The 23,634-nt window shown below is 34.0% G+C and overlaps 1 protein-coding gene across 3 annotated transcripts in view; it reads left to right on the top strand.

Annotated features, from left to right (window-relative positions):
• Window positions 1–13,649: 13,649 nt before the first annotated feature.
• The window catches only part of Pde8 (phosphodiesterase 8), a 604,329-nt gene continuing 594,344 nt past the window's right edge, over window positions 13,650–23,634 (top strand). For all 3 annotated transcript variants that reach the window (XM_089638788.1, XM_089638790.1, XM_089638789.1), the window contains exon 1: window positions 13,650–14,224. The gene's annotated coding sequence lies outside the window, so the exon portion shown is untranslated. The remainder of the gene's footprint in view (window positions 14,225–23,634) is intronic.

Here is a 23,634-nt window from a genome sequence, read left to right as displayed (position 1 = left end):
GTCACTCCTTGACCCACTGAACTCCCGAGTCATACCTTTTTGCTTCCTTTCGTTACTTTCATTGAAAAGACCCTCCACACAGTATCCCCAAAGACGACAATCCGTGAGGGAAATTAAAGCATGTAAACATGGCATGTAAGATTTGTTTGAATTTTATGCTTAGTTTTTAACAATTTTTTAATGTCAAACTGATATTACCGAAACCTCTAGGGGGTTTTGATATTACACGCCATTTTTTTATGGAAGTTTTAGTTTTTCTAAGAATATAATACCTTGGATCACTACTTGTTGACTGTTAAGTGGATACTGTTCGAAGGCTTCATGGCTCATGATGGAAATTACGTTGCGACTAGCTACAATGGTTTCAATGTCCTAAACATTCTAAACACAAAGGCGGTGCAAATTTCATGAACAGATTTTCTGCTATTTAACCTACATTAACAAAATGCTGATTTACATATATTGTTAATGTTATTTTATTAGGTTTAACTTCTTCTACCTATTAAACTAAATGAAATTTCATCATGGAACGGTCACTATTTACAGAACTCTCGTAGTATATACAGCCGTGCAGTCATATATACAGTCAACGTCAGGTAAAAAATCAAACAAATCATAATGTGGTCATCGACAAGTCTATCTGCCGAGTTTCAGCTCTATCGGATGTCGGGAAGAGGGTTAATTTCCGCTTCCAAGATTTGCATTCATTCGTAACCGAAAACAAAATTCAAATAGATGTATTTAATGCTTTGATTCTTAATTATTTGTTTCAAATACGCATTCAAAAACGAACATTCCGAAATGGTTCCAACTGGCTGCAACGTCATTATGACATAGAAAACGCCAATGTCTGTCATGACGGCTGTCACCAACGTCGCCCGGCGTGACATCAACGCCGCTGAATTCGTGAATAAAAACGAACATATAGTTTTGGCGGCAAATAGAAAATGGCGCATTTTAAAATGTTATAGAAAATATATTCATCAACATAAATAAATCTTCATTGTCGTAATGTTTTTCGAGAATAAAAAATACAGTAAAAATGCCTTATTATGTTCAACTACAGCCTATGAGCCAAATGTCTGCTACAAGAGCTACAATCGCATTGTGGAATGAATATTCGAGTTGCATCTCAACGAGTCTAATCAGTGCCGCAAATTGCAGTGTCAAGGGTTAGTGCGATGGTGTTGTTCAACACCGGAAAGCAGCTGAACACGAAAGATCAAATATGATTTAAGATTTTCACGGCCAAAAGTATTTTTGTTATTTGTTTTTGGGGTGTTATGCCGTGTTGCGCTAACTCCTTCTTTAGCCAACGTTTCGGACAGCATTGCAGTGTCCATCATCAGGGCAGATGTGTTATTTGAGGTTGTGTTAAAATGTGAGCTTATGTATGAGGTTGTGATCATATTTTGATGATATCAAATTTTAACACAACCTCAAGGCGAGGGGACCGTATTGAATCATTCGGCTACGCAAGGGTTAATATTATTTCCCTCTAAGTTTCTCGTAAACTTTGTCGTTTAATGCAATGTTTATTTCAGGATATAATAAATTTTATACGACCATGTGCTGCGCAGTTATTGAAGATATTCGTTGAAAAGGACAGCATGTTATGCACTCAATATATAACCGCATGTGCTAAAACCCACGACTTTGGCTCGACGTTGGTGGAAAACATAACATGTTTACTATTTTAGAGACTATTCATTTTACAAATATAGTTTCCACTGACCATGCGACTATTGAAGAGCTATCGCGTCCTCGGTGGTGCCATTCCATTTCCGTCGTTACATTGCCATTTACTTCCAGAATTATTTCTCTTAGCCTCTCCAGGTCAACAAGAAAGTGGTCCACGACTTCTCCGAGGTCTTGTCCTAGTGTGCCTAAAGGATCTATTGCCTTTACCTTACCTTTTCTGCCCTTTCCTACGCAGTATTTGTTGTGCTTCAAAATGACTGGCCACCGCGTTGGAAGGCTCAGCTGCCCTGTGATAAAGTCCATTGTTCGATCACTTCACACATGTTTTCTCCAAAAGCGGTAGGCAAGTCTGCGGGTGGAGGCGGCTTTTATGATAAATCCATGCTAGTTGACTGGCTCACCCTGTTGGATCCAAGGATTTGATGGAAAGAATGAATCGAAAAGTTATACGACTAACAGAACACACCAAGTAAAAATTAATCATCATACTAGCATGCAACTGGCGAATACATATGTAGTTCCACAAGGAAGCATACTAGGGCCCATTTTATTCACTTTTTACATAAAAGCACTCTGCAGTATGGAAATAAAGGAAAAAAACTAAAGACTGGAATAATGTGTTTAATAAAGCGGAATCAGAAATCAAGCGAGTGCAAACAAAATTATAAAAGGACGGGGCAACCAAAAAACAATACAAACAACATAATAATAGTGTAAAAACACCATCATCTGCGATTGCCTTATTAAAAAAAAATAGACAAAATAAAATATTGACCATAACAAATCACAAATAAACTACTCAAAACTGCAACCGAAAACCATCTCAAAGGTTTAAAAAACATAGAATGACCGACAAAGAACAAATATTCAACATGTTCAACGTACTATATACGTGTATACACCAATTATACATAAAACGCACTTTTCACCTACATTTTTGGCCCAAAAAACAAATTTCAACAAACAAACTCAATCATTATTAGAACATTTAGACAAGCCTACAAAAAACATATACAAACTCCAATGGTACATATAAGCTTTGGACAAAGACACCACAAATACCAGGCAATAAAAGCAGTCATCTTTCACTCGATACAAAAAGTGAGGGAAACAATAAATATTTTAGATACAAAATAAGATTCCATTTCATTACATTAGACTTATGCAACCGAACCTCATAATATTTGCAAACTTTTTTTGTCATTACCGCCTTTATTGTTTTATTTTATTTTATTTCACCTCGGTTTTATTTTATTTTTTTCATATTAACTTTTGCAAAGGTATAGCACCTAGCGAGGCCCTCATTATCAAATAGTGTTTTAAAATATGTAAAGTTATTACATCAAATACAAAGAAAGTTACATTTAAAAAAACACGTTATCCCAAAAACAGCTCATAAGAATATTTTGTTTTTGAAAATGTCTCTCGTTTTTTTCAGTTTTTTTGTCGGATTGGAGTGTTTCGAGATGATTTAAACTATTCAATATATAATTCACTTAGAACGGGCTGTTTCAGAAAATTTGAATAATTCTTCAAATTTCAAAGTCAAAGTTTGAAATGTTGACAAGAATTGAGTAATTAGAAAAAAGATATGCAAGTTATAAAACTTGCAGACAGTCATTATTATCATCACATTTCGACAATCTTAACGGGAATTTTTGAAAAGTTTAAAAATAATAATGTCAAAGAAAGGCATTATTCCGTGCAAGTAAAAACAGACGGATACTGGCAGTACCTGTTCTAGTTGAGTCTTCAAGCTTTTTCGGCCATTCGGCATGCAAAAAGTCTGCAAATCTCAGTGAGATCATCTACATAGATGTTGTTTGACAAGAATAGAGTTTGAAGGACCTTTTCAAGAATGAACACTAGATTTGGAACCCTGTGCAATTTTGTGGGCGAATGTTATGTTCGATATTATAGGGCCGGGACTCGTGTGGTAGAATTATTCAAATTTCAAAGACAAAGCTGTGTGAAAGTTCATTTCGTGTTCTGTTATTATTTCAGTTCTGTCCAGTAACTGGCTTATAATGATATAGTAATAGAACTTCAAAAGGACTTTCACAGAACCCGAAAATGAAAGTTGAAATTTCATGAGTTGTTCAAATTCTATAAAACAACCCATCCTAAGGACGGGTTGTTTCGGAGAATTTGAACAATTCATCAAATTTCAACGTTCATTTTCGGGTTCTGTGAAAGTCCTATTCAAGTTCTGTTATTATATCATTGTAGGCTAGTTGCTTGAAAAAACTGAAATAAAAAGAGAACTTGAAAAATCTTTCACAGAACTTGAAAATGAACGTTGAAATTTGATGAATTGTTCAAATTCTCCGAAACAACCCGTCCTTAGTTTGAATCATGAATGATTTTTAGCCGATCGCTTTTCAATTAGATATTCCGATTACGGCTAAGTAACTAACTAACCATCACGCTCTTTCTCCTTCTAAACCACTCGAACGATTTGTGTCATATATATATATTTACATTTACCATACTATATAATTAATACAATTCTTCTAAAATTATATTAATACGGAAACATGTGAAAGTGCTCACCGCGGTTTAAAGGCAATGAATCCGCCCAGATTTCACTGCCTATCCTATATTTTTAGGTTCTATAATTTTGGCAAGCGACTCTCAAAACGTTTTTGCAAACTTGGCATTATATGCCAAAAGTCGATCGAGTATATTTTGTTGAATTTATTACTTTTATTTGAAAAAATATACTTAATTGTATCAAAGTTATTTGTTATATATATTCCATCTAAAAGATATTTTGCCAGGAAAATTGCAATATTCCGGATAAAAGTCACCATCTACACCGGTAGTTGGAAAACGTTACTTAATGCAGCTAACATGTTAAGATGTTTCTGTAAGTTTCAGTTTTATGCGTGTTTAAGGCGGTCCAGATTTTGTTTGTAAATTTGTTTGAGACGCCCGCACAGTCGTATATCTTCAAATTCCAACGGAATACATCAGGAATCTGCGGGCCAAACAACTTCCCGGTTTAATATTAAACTTTACACAACACTACGCGTAGGCAAACTTTCTAATGTGAGTTAAAGGATACGGTTTGTTCAGAACAAAATTACGGTATTTACATTTACATTATAATTTAGAAACAGTTTAATGAATTTATTGGTGCTCATGGTTCATGAAAATAATATGGTCTATGCAAATAATAACTCAAAGTAAATATAAGAAAGCAATGTAAGTTTATTCATAACATAAACTGAATTTTCACAGATTTTCATAATATTTCAACGTAGGTAGATACTAGACGCGGCCCGTCCACATATGCTGTGGATGCTCCGCATCCCTTGCATTTTAGAGTAAAGAGATTTGGACTTCTAGCCGTAAACAGCAATGTTGCAAGCGAACTTTTTATTATTATTTTATTAGCGACATTTTTTACATAAACCTAACAGTAGAAAATGATACAAATATTATTATTATAAGACATCGTGCATATTTTCGTCCCGTTTCTCTGTACGCCGTACGCACAACAAACGACAGAAAACAGAGAACGCGGGCGAGTCTAAATACACATACATTCTCAAATACTGTGAAACGTATAAAACACACGTATACAAGCAATACTGTGGTGTGGAAGCGATCTGTAAACCGCTTCCAAAATGCTATAACGTACGTTCTTTCCACGCATGCGCACTGAGACCCGCAAGTCAATATCTTCCTCAACTTTATACGATATTAATGACAGCATGCAACGTACAAAAAATGCTAATAAGTATAATCCACAGAATTGTATACTCTATTACTAATCCATTGGATTGTTATTAGTGCGTGTGTATGCGCAAGCTGCTTTGACCGTTTGCTTTAAGCTTGAATACTGAAGACGAATTCTTTTTGAATATTATTAATCTTGCGATTTACTTTTTAATCATAATTTAAATAGATTAAAATGAATACCCAATATATACGCTATAAATTATCAATTGAATTGTATGGTTGTATAATTGAATCATTAATGCGAAAAAGTTTTGTGTCTCGGCCATTTCTGGAAAAAAACTTATTCTGGATACTGGAAAATCGACTCCCATTCTGAACATAACTTCAAGAAATAAATCGTTTCTTAGACATTTTCAAAAATCAATTTACTCTCAAGTTTCTTGGATTTGTGGATGTGCTAAATTCTCAAAATTATTTTGCTGGCCGTGTGTTATGTTTTGTAATGAAAACAATACACGTATGTGGAATAAGCACGGATTCAACGACTGTTTTATCGACGACTTCACGAAGAAGGAGCGTCGAATCGACCTCAGGTTTAAGTGAAGGAAAACTCAGGTATGTCATGGTTTTTTTATTCGTTTATACGAATAATACATTTAAGTATTTTGTATCCGTAATTATTGAGTTATGGAGCTTAATGGATTTATGTAGATATTTTTAGACGGTACCTTATTGTATCTTGTTTGTGGGCCTGCGTCTAGATGTGCATATTTGATATCAAGTACGTAGTAGATACGAGTATAAACATTTGATGTAAAGCATCCCTTCTACAAAAAGTCACCGACCGCCACTGGCAGGTTCTAGTAGAGGGCAGAGGGCAGAGCACCCGGATTTTACTATGTTTAAATATTCGTTTAACGATGTAATTATTCTAATTGAAAAGTTTAAAATGTTGATATAAAAAAATTGGTTCCATGATATTTCATCAAAATGAAAATTCAACACACCTTTAAAAAGTGATATATAGTCATTAAATGTGATGAAACAAAAACTAGATATAATAGTTACTTATGTAACCTATTTAATCTAGTTTTTGTTTCATCAATATTCATGACTTTATATCAATTTTTAGTCATTTTGATGACATATCCGGTCACCGAAAAATTGTTGACATTAAAATTAATTTTTAAAAGCTACACGAAGGAATTAACATCGCTTGCTGAAAATAGTTGGGGTACATATGACGCGTAACATTCTACTAACCCACTCCTCCGACCGTCGTTACCGTCGCCCCGGGAATCATTTATTGGATAACCACAACACCTCTACCATAGGTTACTCCAAATGGTTCGGTACGTTTGGTGATTTAGGAAGGGTGCCCAGGGTCATCGGGTGAGGTGTATTCAGAATGCGCTTGCCCACCAGCTGCATGGTATACCAGATCGAAAAGGACTGGTTTGGGGAGACCCTTTGACCTCTCCAACTGGTCTCTCGACCCATCGCCTTGCGCCGCAGTGGAAGGGATATATTCATCACTCCTGGAAACACTTACCCCCACCCAAAATCCCAAAAGATGACTTGGATTAACTGTGTATTTATTGTTTTTTTTATGTGACATTTTAAAATAAGTAATTTTACATCACCTGCAAGGAATTACACAATTTGTTCAATAAAAGCTCACTATCTCAATAACAATTCATTTTTCAAACTTTCTTCAGGTAGATAGGAACAATAATATTGAATAAATGAGACGCCTTCACATTTGAAAAAAAATCTTCTCTGAACCATTAAAACGACCACGGTGTTAATCCAGAAAAGGAACGTACAAACAAATTTACGGTCAGATGAAATGTATGTTTTTTAATCTGATGATGTCTCACAGTGAGTATTTTATCATCATGTATCATCAATGGTCATTAGGGCTGTATATAAATTGTTATAGATACTAAACTTACCACAGTATGTTCCATTGGTAGGATATAGTAATAAATAAATTAGCAAGTGAAACCATTTGCATTCCATTACCAACAAAGACACATTACTAGCAACCAAGTTTGTATAGTATGAAGTCATTTAAAAAAGTTTCAGAAATGTAAAATTTTCGACAAAGGGTTTCCGGAAATACTTAGAAACCCGCTTGGTGACAGTTCTATTTGTTTTCCGCCACCAGACAGAAGACAGTTGGCCTTCACGCGGCATGCATACATAATATAAGGCTATTTAAATGCCGCGCATAACAATTTTGTTTGAATATCGTGTCGAAATGGTGTCAGCATCACTTCTCCCATTGTGTGTAAAACGTAAAACCCCAGCTTTTAACACGCAAACAAAACTACAAACTGTGGTAAAGAACTTCAACTGTGTGTAGATTCTATCGAGTTGGCGTATAACGTATACATAAAGCATTTCAATCGAGTTTGCTGTGATCCAAATGCTAATATACAAACAATGAGGCCTTTATGCAGTCTGTTCGTAAGAAATTAGTGCTTCGGTATTTGGATTTTTTTCATCAGCTAATTGAGGGAAAATAACTCATTTCCCAAGCGTCAAATTATTGTGTTCGAGTAGTAGATTTGATAAAATAATTCATTCTAAATTCGTCGATAAGTCAGGACCATTTTAAGAAAAAAGGCGATATTGTACAGTGTACTTTCAAGTTATTGTGTTGGCGACTTGGTAAAATAATTCATTCTAAATTCGTCGATAAGTCAGGACCATTTTATGAAAAAGGCGGCATTGTACAGCGTACAGTCAAATTATTGTGTTCGAGTAGTGGCGATTTGATAAAATAATTCATTCTAAATTCGTCGATAAGTTAGGAGCATTTTAAGAAAAAAGGCGATATTGTACAGTGTACTTTCAAGTTATTGTGTTCGAGTAGTGGCGATTTGATAAAATAATTCATTCTAAATTCGTCGATAAGTCAGGACCATTTTATGAAAAAGGCGGCATTGTGCAGCGTACAGTCAAATTATTGTGTTCGAGTAGTGGCGATTTGATAAAATAATTCATTCTAAATTCGTCGACAAGTCAGGAGCATTTTATGAAAAAGGCGGTATTGTGCAGTGTACAGTCAAATTATTGTGTTGGAGTAGTGGCGATTTGATAAAATAATTCATTCTTAATTCGTCGATAAGTCAGGAGCGTTTTATGAAAAATGCGGTATTGTACAGCGATATTTTTTACAGATTTTATAGAAAAGTGTATCTAAAGTTGATGTATCTGATTGCGTGAAATTAATTGAATATTCTTGGTACAAAATTACCTTCGTTGATTAAAAAATTGTACGGGAAAATCGGCCCCACTTAGATGCATTTTTATTGTCCTTTCGGATTTCTTCAAATTCCTACATTACATAGACATAAAACAACTCTTTTTCACAGACAAATTTTAAACTGCAGAAGTCGGTACTAATATCGCAATATTTATACACCCACCAGTACAATTCATACTTGCAAGGACAGAGCTGTGTGGCATTCCATCCTCTCTATCTACTCCTTCGACAAATTGCGCGATGCTTTAGTCAGTTTGAGTTACACACAATTTCTTTAAGAAGCGTTATAATAGTAAAATCTGTACATTAGTTCAACAAATAGTTGGGTTAATATGTTTATCTTATATTTTGTCTTCACAAAATCTCTCGAGACATCGTGGCGCAAATACTGGGATACCATAGTGTAACATTACTGGTTTGTAACGTTATACATAAATAATTAAGGTGGTAGATATAATATGAAGATGGAGAGAAGATATCTCGGATACTAGTCTGAGCAGAAACTAGAGCCTGTCATCAAGGCTCGTTTATTTAATCAAAGCATACCAAGCAGTGTACTATAAGAATCTACGAACTGAATCAGAGAGAAGCCGTCCGCCTAAATGCCTTGTTATTGTTAGAAAGGACACGTATACAGGTAGCTGGTAACATTTATAACGATGTTACGACACAAACGAAATGATGATCAGATTTGAATAAGATGAAATGTTTCGTTTCGTCCCAATCAATTAGCTGATGTCAGTCGCTTCGGAAACGAGTAAACAAATCGCAGCCAATATTATTTTGACTCATCAACAAATCTATGTTAGGTTAGCAGATCTGCTTTTTCGCTTTATTTTGCGGTTTTTAAAAAGATCTTTGATTGAATCTTAGATTTTGGCCGTTAGTGCGGAGGGCCGTTTACAGTCGGAAAGACGAAATTGTGTAAACACTTCTTATTTAATCCAGGGATAGTGAATTAGGTTTGTTTGTACATCTCAGAAAATGACTTCAGGCATCCACTACAGACTCTTCTGGCTACCAACCTACCATTGTCATGCTGAATGGGAAACGCTGTCTCCTCTCTCAACAAAATCTCTTTGAACGTTGGCATATTTCATTTAAATGGGAAGAAGTTCAAATTGTCAAGTCTTCAATTGTTAGTTAATGAACCCATTGTTAGCGTGAGTAGGTACACCCTTAAACTCTCGCAGTAAATATTGCGTGTAAATTAAGCTAATGTGTGAAATTTAACAATATTACGGAAAAATAAATACATTTATTACTCTCCCGACCACGGAAAGTCTTACTTCATTACCCTTTATATGAAGTCTAGTTTTAGAACTAAATTTTCAGGTAGCTTTTCCGCCTTCGGTATAATCATCTTCTGCTTAGTAGGAATTATACCAATTAAATCAGAATTGTAAAAAGACACCATCCACTGTATCTTTCTCATTTTAAACTGATGGGTATATTTTTTATATATTTTTTTTTAATTTGAAGAGCTTTGAAGATACGTTCAATATCTTTCTATCCTTTACACAAGCAGTATTCAAATTATTCAGTAAAACTCTAAGGATTCTATGCAATCCAGGCCCCAGTAAAAATTTCTCTGCTTTAATGAATTTTAAAGAAAAAATATATGTTCCGCATAACTTACATTTTTAAATTCTCTGATCTCATTCGTCATAAAATCTTTATTAAGGCAAATATTTATTTGTTACGTAAATACCGATGCAAGTTATTTTTTATTACGACCGGTCAGTGTACGTCAGAGTGATAAATTCTGATAAACAACAGTTGGATCGACGCCAAAAAAATAGTACGTAGATTTCACTCGTTTTAAAACCTTTTCAATAAAGCAAGGTAAAGAAAAAATAGCGAAACAATCGCAAAAAAGTCTGACTGAATAAGTGGTGAACTGAAATGGTTTGCGCTGATACGTGAGCTCTGTCATAGATGTTGAACTAATAAGTGGTGAACTGAAATGGTTTGCGCTGATACGTGAGCTCTGTCATAGATGTTGAACTAATAAGTGGTGAACTGAAATGGTTTGCGCTGATACGTGAGCTCTGTGATAGATGTTGAACTAATAAGTGGTGAACTAAAATGGCTTGCGCTGATACGTGAGCTCTGTCATAGATGTTGAACTAATAAGTGGTGAACTAAAATGGCTTGCGCTGATACGTGAGCTCTGTCATAGATGTTGAACTAATAAGTGGTGAACTAAAATGGCTTGCGCTGATACGTGAGCTCTGTGATAGATGTTGAAATAATAAGTGGTGAACTAAAATGGCTTGCGCTGATACGTGAGCTCTGTCATAGATGTTGAACTAATAAGTGGTGAACTAAAATGGCTTGCGCTGATACGTGAGCTCTGTGATAGATGTTGAAATAATAAGTGGTGAACTAAAATGGCTTGCGCTGATACGTGAGCTCTGTGATAGATGTTGAAATAATAAGTGGTGAACTAAAATGGCTTGCGCTGATACGTGAGCTCTGTCATAGATGTTGAACTAATAAGTGGTGAACTGAAATGGTTTGCGCTGATACGTGAGCTCTGTCATAGATGTTGAACTAATAAGTGGTGAACTGAAATGGTTTGCGCTGATACGTGAGCTCTGTGATAGATGTTGAACTAATAAGTGGTGAACTAAAATGGCTTGCGCTGATACGTGAGCTCTGTCATAGATGTTGAACTAATAAGTGGTGAACTAAAATGGCTTGCGCTGATACGTGAGCTCTGTGATAGATGTTGAAATAATAAGTGGTGAACTAAAATGGCTTGCGCTGATACGTGAGCTCTGTCATAGATGTTGAACTAATAAGTGGTGAACTAAAATGGCTTGCGCTGATACGTGAGCTCTGTGATAGATGTTGAAATAATAAGTGGTGAACTAAAATGGCTTGCGCTGATACGTGAGCTCTGTGATAGATGTTGAAATAATAAGTGGTGAACTAAAATGGCTTGCGCTGATACGTGAGCTCTGTCATAGATGTTGAACTAATAAGTGGTGAACTGAAGTGGTTTGCGCTGATACGTGAGCTCTATCATAGATGCTGAAGTATTAAAACATCTATGTGTTAATCAAATTTTCTTTGACCCCTTAATATACGTCATCCTGTGATGGTAAACCCGCGTTTAACAATATTTTAGGTCCATTTTCAAAGTAAGAGAGAATCAACGTTAGTTTTATTTTTTAAAAGCAAACAATTAACATCGCTGAACGGTAAATTGCATTTATATCATATTTTAACATATTTTATAGTATTCTTACTTTTTTTTACATTAACCCCGCGCGGGAGGCCCTGGTGAGAATAATTTCCCTCAGGGCCTATGTCATCTTTTGGAATGCTGCGTGGAGGGTTTTTTTATGGAAAGCAAGGAGAGGAAGTTCTGGGAAGGTAAAAGGTATGAGGGATGGGTAAGAATCTAGGGACCAATGTGTCCAGGAGTAATGGACTTATGAACATATCCCTCCCACTGCGGCGCAAGGCGATGGGTCGAGAGAGAGGTCTTTGGAAAGGTCAAAGGGTCTACCAGAGTCAGAGGTGTCGGTTATCAAATAAATGGTTCCCGGAGCGGCGGTACCCAAACCTGCCTCGAAAAATGTTGAACAATTTATCAAATTTCACAATTAAATTTCGGTTATTATTTCATAATCGGTCGCTTTTCTCACTGTAATTGGATGATAACAAATCTTGAGTTGGACTTTCACAGAACTTGAAAATTATCTTTAAAATTTGACGAATTGTTCGAATTTGGGGAACCCGTCCTAAGACTCACCTTACACTCAAATTTATAACTTGCATAAGTTTTTGATAAGTTACTCACAGGAGCGTTTATATATGCATCCAACTTATGGTAATTAATGCTCACGGAAGTTTAACTTCCGTAAGTGCTCACAGCGACCGCTACACCCGTAATTTTATTACCAACGATTTGCCGCTGTCGAATTTATGCGATTTTGTCAAATAAAAAGAAAAGGTCCAAATAAAGTGTTGAAATAGCAGCAGTTGGTTTGAGAGAAACAATTCTCCACGGGGTTTTGTTCCGTTAACGGGGGAATTGAATGGAGTTCTTTGATTTTATCCGAATGACAGTCAGATGATACCTACCAACTTTGAATTCAAATACGTAATGTTATAAACGTAGAGATAAGAAGGGATTGGACCGAAGATTAAAAAGAAAAAAAATTCGCTTTCTGGAATCGGAAAAATTTCTTTCCGTTTACATTCGTTTTCGTAGTGCTTATTTGATTTCTATCTCATGTTATTTTTTATTTTGTTTTCGGGAGTTAACAATGTGCTTATTCACTTGTCCGAAGATTTTAGTTGATATAGTAAAGTTTTTATATGAAACTACGAAAAACTTACAGAAAGTGTCTCAATTTATCAAACTGCTTTCATAAGCTGTGAGAAGGCTGTAAGTTCGCGCGGACGCGATTAGATATGTCAAACTTACGCCTCTCACGACTTCTGTAAGTTGATATAAATTACGGTAAGAGACTAACGGTGTCGTTTACATTTGGTAATTTTGCCATAAGTCACTTACGTGAGCGATATTATTACTACTTTTCTTTTAATAATTTCAACTAGATTTGAAGTTCAATTTTAATTAAGGCAATACATATCATATAAGCTTGAAGTTACAATAAAACAATCAGAACCGTTTTGGTTTTATATCTTCGATAAATAACGTTTTGAAAAGACGATTTCGTTATTTTAACTTTTCGACTTTATTGGATAAACATATGGCTGCCACAAATAAAATGAGAGGAGCACGTCCACTGATATAAAGTGTGTTTACTGCCTATATTCGGCAGCTGAATCACTCGCCGTTCAGTAGAAAGATAGAGAAGAATACAGAGTATAGTTAGAATTAAGTGTGCTGAGCAACAAGTTACAAACTTCGCAAATAAGCATTTTCCGACTGTTGAACGTGTAGAGCGGCTGCGCGCGCCAAATTTCCGCGACGAGCGTCGGCGGAAATAGCCGAAGCTGACGACGCGACGCCCGACGCCTCGCTCTTCTCCGGCATGGCGAGCGGCGAGTGGCGAGTGCGAGCGATACCGCCGCCCGGTTGACACGCGTCGGTCGACCGCGCTTACGACGTCGATCCTTACGACTCGGGACTAATATTATGACAGGGAATATATTTCCTAAACTGTGTTGATAGCGTCTACTTAAACCGTAGAGCTAACTCTTGAACCTACGTGTGAAGCGTTAATTAGCCGTGACCCGTGACTCTAACAGGTGTTTTGTTTACATGACAATTCTCGTAGCGGCCTCTGTGTTTGAGCGACTTTAGTCTCGGAAAACACAATAAATCATAAGCCTTTTTTACGTGTTTTATGGGGATGTGTGATTTTGCCGGGCCGACTCGAAGACTCGAGCTGCAAGTGTCGGAATAAGAAAACGTCAAGTGCTAATTGACGGAAATGTACGTGTGTGAAGGTGTAGCGAAATAGTTATTATTCTCAGTTCGCCGATTGTTGTGATTGATGAAAAACACGAATAAAACTGTTTTTGTTCTGCTGGATTAGCGCGAGGCCTTGGCATCACAGATCCCGATATGGAGAGGTATAAACAAAGCATTGTATTCTTTTTTACGTTTAGTTTCTCACAGATGGAATTCGAATGCAAATTATTGTCTACGTACGGCTCGTAATAATGTTTATTATCTGAAGCAAAACATTGTCATACAAATCACGTGTTTGCTATGTCAATTAATAGAATAATAATATTTTATCAGACGTAAGACATGTGTGTCCCTTGTGGAAATTAACATAATAATAGTAAAATTGTTTTAGTAAAACATTTTATAAAAACTTTTGATTTAAATAATTTCTTGCTAATTGTTTCATTTCTTTAGATGATCTTCATATATTTTTAAACTTTGTTAGAGAAATCTGTAGAATTACTTAGAAAGGTCAGTTTTGACAAGTTTGAATAAAGCTTTCTCAGACAATACTTATTTTAATTGCACCTTACGGGTGCAACAGGACCGTCTTAACTGACTATTCCTGAATTATTGCACTGTCCAAGTGTAACGGGACCGTCTTAACTGACTTTAACCAGAGATTCCTGAATTATTGCACTATACAAGTGCATTAGGACCGTCTTAACTGACTTAACCAGAGATTCCTGACTTATTTAGAATAAAGTCAATTTGGTCTCCGGTGGATTTATTTTAATTTCAACGTTTATAATTTGGCCCAAATCGCAAATATTTTCCTCCAGTGCCCCCTGGTGTATATGACCAGTGGTCGTATCGATGATTTCATCACTTTAAAAGTAGCTAATTTAATATTTCACTTTAAACATAACCATGACATCTGATTAATTGATTAAATAAAGTTCTGTAGATAACAGTTACTTTCTAAAACACAGTTCTCTAAACCAATCTTAACAAGAATAAAGGTATTTGATTTGACCCTTCATTTGATTACAATGAATTTTTGTAAGTATTAGCGAATTTTGGACCCAGTTGTCACTTTAAAATAATATAATCCGAATTCTTTTCAGATATCACAAAATTTATTTATTTACGCCAATCTGAAAGAAAACAAAGGAATTGATTTTGACCTAAATCTAACCATTATGTTAAACAATTTAGGAAATTCAGCATAAGACCTATTGGATTTTCCAAAGGACGATTAGTAGACATAATATCTATATATCTGGTTTTATATATCTAACTGTATGAAGAAGAGCATCTGTGGCGAGCGGCGTGGATAAGATTTTTATACAAATCTACAGTTTTATTCCGAGATTGAACAAATTTTGCACACTCGTCCTTCTAACAACAGAAAGGTCACTGGTCTACATGATATATCGAAAAACAACTCATATCGCCTTTTACCACCCCTTAAAGCAGAATTTTTATACTACTTGATGAAATTTTGCACACTTGACTTGAAAATAACAGGAAAATCACTGACTACACCTGATTAAAAAAAACTCTGCATGAAGCCCGGATAAAGCTGGTGATGTCAACCCTATCATATAAATAATTACGTAGCACTCTTTACAATGGTTTAAATAATATTAAGGGAACGAAAACAAGTATTGTTCTTTTGAGAAACGGCAATTTGGCATACAAATATTGGGAGATCAAGTTTTGACGGGTACAGAGTAAAAACAAATATTGTAAGATCAAGTTTTGATGGGTACAGAGTACATACAAATATTTGAAGATCAAGTTTTGATGGGTACAGAGTACATACAAATATTGTGAGATCAAGTTTTGATGGGTACAGAGTACATACAAATATTTTGAGATCAAGTTTTGATGAGTACAGAGTACATAAAAATATTTGAAGATCATGTTTTGATGGGTACAGAGTACATACAAATATTTGGAGTTCAAATTTTGATGGATACAGAGAACATACAAATATTGTGAGATTAAGTTTTGATGGGTACAGAGTACATTCAAATATTTGGAGATCACGTTTTGATGGGTACAGAGTAAAAACAAATATTGTGAGATCAAGTTTTGATGGGTACATAGTACATACAAATATTGTGAGATCACGTTTTGATGGGTACAGAGTAAAAACAAATATTTTGAGATCAAGTTTTGATGGGTACGGAGTAGAGATAGATTCATTAGATAATGTTCATTTGATTGTATTATGTCCCTGAACAAATATAAATGAGTATTAGCTGTTGAAAATTGAGTGCGAGTATATTTAGTCAATCGGTTTCATTTTCACTGCTTCCAATATTTTTCGAAACAATAACATTACACTCAATGTTTACATAATATAATGTTCTTTGTCACGCAAACCGCAATAAATAACATGCACTAGCCGATAAAAACGTTGTCAAAAACATTTAACGATTCTTGAATGCTAAAGTACTTTTGTATGCACAAGAACTTTTCAGTACGTAGCTTAAAATATGTCGAACATCTTTAAAAGATTAGATTCTTGTTTTTTTCATTTTCTATAATGGCTATTGATTTGTGCCACATTTTTATTAAAAATAGTTATTAGTAAAGTTCTATTGGAAAAGTATATTAGTGACATTGAAGTTGTTTTGTAAAAAGATTTTTAATGTTATTGTTTTCAATTGCTGAACAAATAAGTACAGGTTTTAGACTGTCGCTTTGATTATTTTAAACATAAATAATTAATAGTTGATGAAATAATAACATAATCAGAATATTAATTTTACCCATGGATCATGATACGAAAAACTAATCGAAATTATTTTCGTAGATGGAAACGTTTTTTTTTTGATATTGGGATAAGTTTTGTTGATGACCATTTAAATTAATTAGGTCGACATCATCATTCATAATTTTTTAGGTCGTAACGTTGACTTTCTAGGTCATTCCATTTATTTAGAAGGTCACTCTAACACCTAATTGCATCTAATGTGAATGTTTTGACATGACTACTTAGAGTATACTATACTACTATTAGAGTCTTCAAACTAATGAGAACTATTATTTTTTGTTGAAGATAAAATTATGTTTTTACAAGACAAGGTTTTTAAGCTACGTCTGAAAGTAATAATTGTTGAATGAAATACTAGTGTTAATTGAATTATTTGGCATTTAAAAATAAGCCGACGTAGCACAGTGGTTCCGTGCACCTGACCGGCAATCAGAAAGTGTGGGTTCAATTCCCGTCAGCTGAATTTATTTTTTCAATTTAATATTTTTGTTTCTTATAATAATTTGTTAGTGAGAGCTAATTTGATTGCCTGTTTTTCTAATTTCCCTGATGTTTATAACGTAGAATAATATTTTTAGAATTATGTTCTTTTTGTTGTTGTTTTTTTTCATTTTAAGGATTTAAAATTTTTTAAATTTAGGAAACGGTTTAAAACATAGAAAGTGCTTTCTCTTGTTGCTTGCTGATCTAAGGGTCGCACGATTTTAAAACATTTCTTGGGGAGACAAAATTGGCTTCAATGGAGCATTGAAAGAACAAAACAAAAAAATATAAAACGGTAATTTCGCTATCAATTGTAATTAATTAATTACTGATTACGTTCTTTATTTAAAAAAAAAACAGCCAACATATATTTCGAAACAATCCAACAAAGAATGTCCTCACCAAAAAATATCTACATGGCTCTCTGCCAATCACTGTTAGAATACGGTTCGGATGGGCAAACGATAATATTCTAAATTCACGAATAGTTTTAACCCAAAAAGCCATCATGAAAATTATACTGAAAGTCCCTGTAAAAACTAGCACTGACCAAATCTTCAACAATCTATAATATAAACAACACGTCAATTAAACAACTCTATTCTAAAACAAAATTTTAAATACCTTATATATATATTTATAATTGTACAAGATATTTATACTGACACAAAGAAATATAAATATATATTGAACATTTTATTCATAAATACAAAACACAAGAAATAACTCCAAACACTCATCTCAGGGTCAAAAGCTTTTACGAAAAGCAACTTTGAATACAACATTTACATTAAAAAAAGCTTATTACAGTGTTTGTACTTAACTTGACAGTAAAATCTCACTATCGTTCAAAAATCACAATAACATTATAAACATCTATTAAAGCTCAAATAAGAAGATGGAAGCAAAATATAAGCAGATCGGAAATAGAAAACAAACTGAAACCAAATATAGATTGAAATGGAAACCACACAACGGCACTTAATAAAATGTTATAATGTAACTGAAATTAGACGGGAGATCCCAGTGAGGATATCATTATCTCCATTTGTAACAAACAAATAATTTAAAATAGCGTTTTTATTGTTACTGCCCCAAAGAAAATATATCATTCGTGCGATGGTTGACGAAAGCTAACAGAACACACATGGACTGAGAAAAGTTATCCACTCTGTCATGAGCTGCATGAGTGACACAGTTTCTTTGAGCATCCATTACCACAATCCAATCGCAGACTCGCTGCTAGAAATATCCTAAAAGCAAGCCACACAAAGAAAGTAAGCGGCTCCCTTGTATCTCAAAGTTCACAAAAAACCTTAATGCCAACTCGTACAGAGCTCACAGGTTGGCAACAAAGGTGTTTTCAGTGCCATATTATTCAAGTAGCAACCGCGAAGACTTAAAATTTCCGGTGAAATCTAGAGCAAAATGAAAAAAAAACCTTTTTTAGACATCCATTTTATTCAAGCCGTAAACGTTCCATTAAAATAATAAGAAAGGCAATTATACCTATTTGACAAAAAATGTTGTGAAGGTTTAACCAGTGCGAAAATAGGGTCTAGAAATTAGAAGGGTCTGTAAAAGCCTAGTCAGTGCTCTTGAGGTGATTTTGCACAAAAACGACGCTATACAAATCATCCAAATATTATTAGAAAGTTGTTGCCGAAAAAAAAAAAAAAATAACGAGATATTTAGATCTACTGAGCAATTTAATAAAATGTTTTACTTTAATGCGTAGCATTTTTAGAAAATAATTACAAAATTTGTTCTTCTCACATGTTTTAAGTAAATTAATAAATAGTTTTTGTCGATTTTCTAATACAATAGCTTTATTCATGTTTAACCTGCGTGTAGGTACAAACGCACATTTTAAACTTTGAACAAAAAGTAAAAACTGAAAAAAATCATAATTTTTAGGAATTCACAAATAATTTGTTGATTTAATCTTGTATTAACGAGTAGGTGTCAAATAGGGTGCGCCACATTGCATTGGCCAGGGGCCGCCACTGTTATCTCCTGCTTACCCGTTGGGATTACGCGATTGTGAAACAAATCCTACTTGCAATTCTCGATAGCAAGAAGTGTTCTGGATATAGATGATTGTGTCAAAAATATGTATCCAAATGATTCACCCAATATCGCCGGCAATGTAATGGATAGAGATAAATTGTATCCAAATGATTCACCCAATATCGCCGGCAATGTGATGGATAGATTTAAATTGTATCCAAATGATTCACCCAATATCGCCGGCAATGTGATGGATAGATTTAAATTGTATCCAAATGATTCACCCAATATCGCCGGCAATGTGATGGATAGAGATAAATTGTATCCAAATGATTCACCCAATATCGCCGGCAATGTGATGGATAGATTTAAATTGTATCCAAATGATTCACCCAATATCGCCGGCAATGTGATGGATAGAGATAAATTGTATAAAAATGATTCACCCAATATCGCCGGCAATGTGATGGATAGATTTAAATTGTATCCAAATGATTCACCCAATATCGCCGGCAATGTGATGGATAGATTTAAATTGTATCCAAATGATTCACCCAATATCGCCGGCAATGTGATGGATAGAGATAAATTGTATAAAAATGATTCACCCAATATCGCCGGCAATGTGATGGATAGAGATAAATTGCCTTTATTACACATCGGTGTCAGCCGCACTTTATTAACCCATTCCATCATGATATTTACTTTGTTAATATATTTAGGTCCGAACAGAATACAAAACAACGTTTCAAAGTCAAGTGTTTTCTATTTTCTCGCAACTACCGGAGAATGGACGAACATTACGGAGCTTTGCCTCAAAGCTTCTATACAGGTCCCGGGGGGTAAGGTGCACTAACTTTGGAAGGTGATTTAATGTGATGGTTGAAGTAAAAAGACAAATAACTTTTTTCGAGATACATTTTTTTCCCCACACAAAAATATTTTTTCGCTTACATTTTTTTTCCTTAGAGGCAATTCAACTTTTTAACCTGAATTTTAAAAGCGTCAATTTCTTTTTTACTTGTACCATCGTGTAGAATCTCCAAGATTATTTCAATTTTGACACCACAGGCATTTTGTATAAATAAGGAAGGGTTGTTTTACAGAATTTGAACAATTCATCAAATTTATAAGTTGATTTTCAAGTTATGTAAAAGTTCTAATCAAGTTCTGTTTTGTGAAGCAAATGGGCCATACTAATACAATAATAGAACTTGAATAGAACTTTCACAGAACTTCAAAAGTAACGTTGAAATTTGATGAATTGGTCAAATTCTGTGAAACAATCTGTCCAAAATGTCCATTATTCAACAATGTTGTTGATTAATAAGAAAATAACCACTAATACTATTATTTAAAACAAAGAGATAACGAAAATTATTAGTTGAAAGTACGCCATTTAATGTTAAAGAGTAAAAATATTGATTAAATTTTATTCACTTATCAGAGTCGGGGATAAAAATTATATTCAGACGAGGTATTCATAAAGATTAGAGAGAAAGTGAATGAGTGAGAAAGTAAAGTGGGTGGTTAAATCAATATTACGATTACCCGAAAGTTAATGTTAGATTTGCAAATTTTATTTTAACACAACAAAAAAACTTTTAACACAACAACATTTATTGTGTCCCGAAAAAAAATTATAATTCATGTCTCGATGACACGATAAAGTGAATTGCTTGTTGTATGTTGGTACACCACGTATTAAAGTAATAATTTATTATTATAAGCAATAATTAGTCGCCTGCAATATCAATACAAATTGAAAATATCTCCAGAGTAAAAATAAATGCTGCCGATGGGAATTGAACCCGCGCCTTCTGATGTCCGGTCAGACGCTCTGGACCACTTCGGCTTATTTCCAACCCGCCAAATAATTCAATATGTACTAACACTTCAATCAACAATTACTGCTTATTATACTTTTTTCCACCTGTAAACAACCAACTTTATTTTTGTAGAAAAGGCTTTGTTAGTGCCAAATTTTCCACTAGATGGCGTCGAGACATATTATATCTACATTTGATGGTGAAATATATTGACTTGTCACATATTATTATTTTTAATGATAAGCTAATGTTTATAAGACAAGCTTTTTATGCATAGTTATTATTGCTTATAAAAATTTACTATCCTTTGTGCTATGCATAAAAACCTTGTCTTATAAACATTAGTTTATCATTAAAAAATAATAATAATTTATTGTTTCCGAATGTGTGATGTTTATCTTTGTTTATTTTTCTTCAAATATCATTTCAGGCCTACAAATTATATCGCAAAAGATTTAATAATATTTGTAAATAACAAACCAGTCTTCTAAAAATATTTGACCCATGATCGCGAAGCATAAATATTTATAATTGATTGTAATAACATGTGGCTTTTTTTTTATATTTGACATGTTTGTTAAATAGTTATAATTAGCTATTTTGAAATATTCTGGTATTTTGCGTTTAATTTTATATTCTTATCTTTTATCTTCATCTTTGTGCCTAAATGGTGTGACTATGATGTCCGTATTTTTATGTTTATTAAACTTACAAAGGTTCAGTGGCTAAGTTCATTATCAGAGAAACTTTTTATAGACAGAATTAAATAATTGTCCGTGTAAAACTGGTCTGAGGCTGTTTTTATAAATGACTCGGTAAAAAATGCCCAGATGTTTGTTTTTCGAATATGTTTATTACGTTAAAAAATATTGACTTGTTGATTTAATATTTCTAACTTATTTTGATATTGTAGAAAATAAGTCATAATTGCCCAATGTTGGTGGGACAGTGTTTTAAGCAAAGATATTAGATAAAGTATCGATACTCGATATTTAAACGAAATCGCGTCCCATCACTAGCTTTGCTGTACCGGCCACGATACATTCTACAGTAGAGTGCGGGGGCTTACGTCAATGACAACTTTGAAAATTCATTTAAATATTGATATCGTATTTTAATTTTATACTTACTGGTGAAATGATATTCCATTTGTTTTGAAGTTCACTTGGCGTGTCGAATTTTTACAAAGTTGCAAGACGGCATTTTGAATAAAATGAGGACGAACTACGTGTACTTTGTGTTTTGATTCTGACACTAACCTCGAAATATCCTTTATAAACAATACACCTATCACCATCGATCATATATCATACACCAATGCCTATCACTGTAATTCATTTTCCAAAATATAACTTATTATAGGTGCCTAAATAATGTTTCAGCTTCGTCAACACAACAGCAACGAAATAAATAAAAAAAACAACAATTTTTTGATCAGTTCAGATGTGGACTACAGACCATAGATATATTACTCACGTAGACTGGTTGTGATTTCGAGTCAGTTGTACCAACCAGACGGTGTATTTTAATGTGAAGGTGTTTTATTCGTTTATAAATTACGATTTTACAAATTCTACATATGAAAACTAATATGTAGAATTTGACAAAACCCATTTTCTCTGGTTAAAACTAGCTTGTAAATTCGGTATAAACCAGTCTTTATAGAGAAAACGCGTCAGTTGTCTAGTTTTGACTAGTAAGAACGCGTTCTAACTACAAACGGATTTTCACTGTAACATATTTTCAAGCCATAATATTTCTCACTGGAGTTCCTTATTGCATAGTATCCTCTATTTAAGTCTTAAATACGTTATTTCTTGATTTGTTTGACACATTTACAAATGTGTGTTTTTCATTTAAATTGTCGATCTACGTGTAAACCAAGATATCTAATTTTTATTTATTATAAATTACATTCATCTTGTTCTTCCCTGGCCAGGATTGGAAATCGTAATAAATTCCAGGTCAGCGTAGTACGAGTATTATTGACATTATGCGATAAGTCTTTTAAATTATATATTAAGGCCTATGTAAGAAATGAATCTGTAATATTGTTTTTATATTGTGCTAATAAAGACTACAAAAATAACAGTTTATAGAATATGAGAAGCAGATAAAATAAAAGTTTGTTATCAAATATATCTGTAATACTTCGGTAAATAAAACATTTCATTTGTATAAACTTAATTCTAAATCATTATAGAATAAATGCCTCCACAATTTGCGAGTAATAGAATTTGGTAAAAAAATAGAATATGGCTTATATTCAGGAAAATAAATATAATAATAATGTTTATAAGCCGTTTCCCTCTCAAGGGTTTGCTCAAGTAAAGCCCTCGGCGATGAAAAAAAGGTCACGATGAAATAATGTACCTTAAAAACTTCTTTGGAGAGATACCAGTGGCGTGCCTTTTGCCCTTTCTTCGTACCGCTTTTGGGAGGTTGAAATATTTCTTCGTATTCTATTATTTTACCTTGTTGT

Source organism: Hesperophylax consimilis, chromosome 13, assembly GCF_061612785.1.
Source record: "Hesperophylax consimilis isolate HC1 chromosome 13, BYU_Hcon_1.0, whole genome shotgun sequence".
Classification (NCBI taxonomy): domain Eukaryota; kingdom Metazoa; phylum Arthropoda; class Insecta; order Trichoptera; family Limnephilidae; genus Hesperophylax; species Hesperophylax consimilis.
The sequence above is the reverse complement of the archived record's forward strand: the minus strand, read 5'-3'. Positions and strand labels throughout refer to the sequence as shown.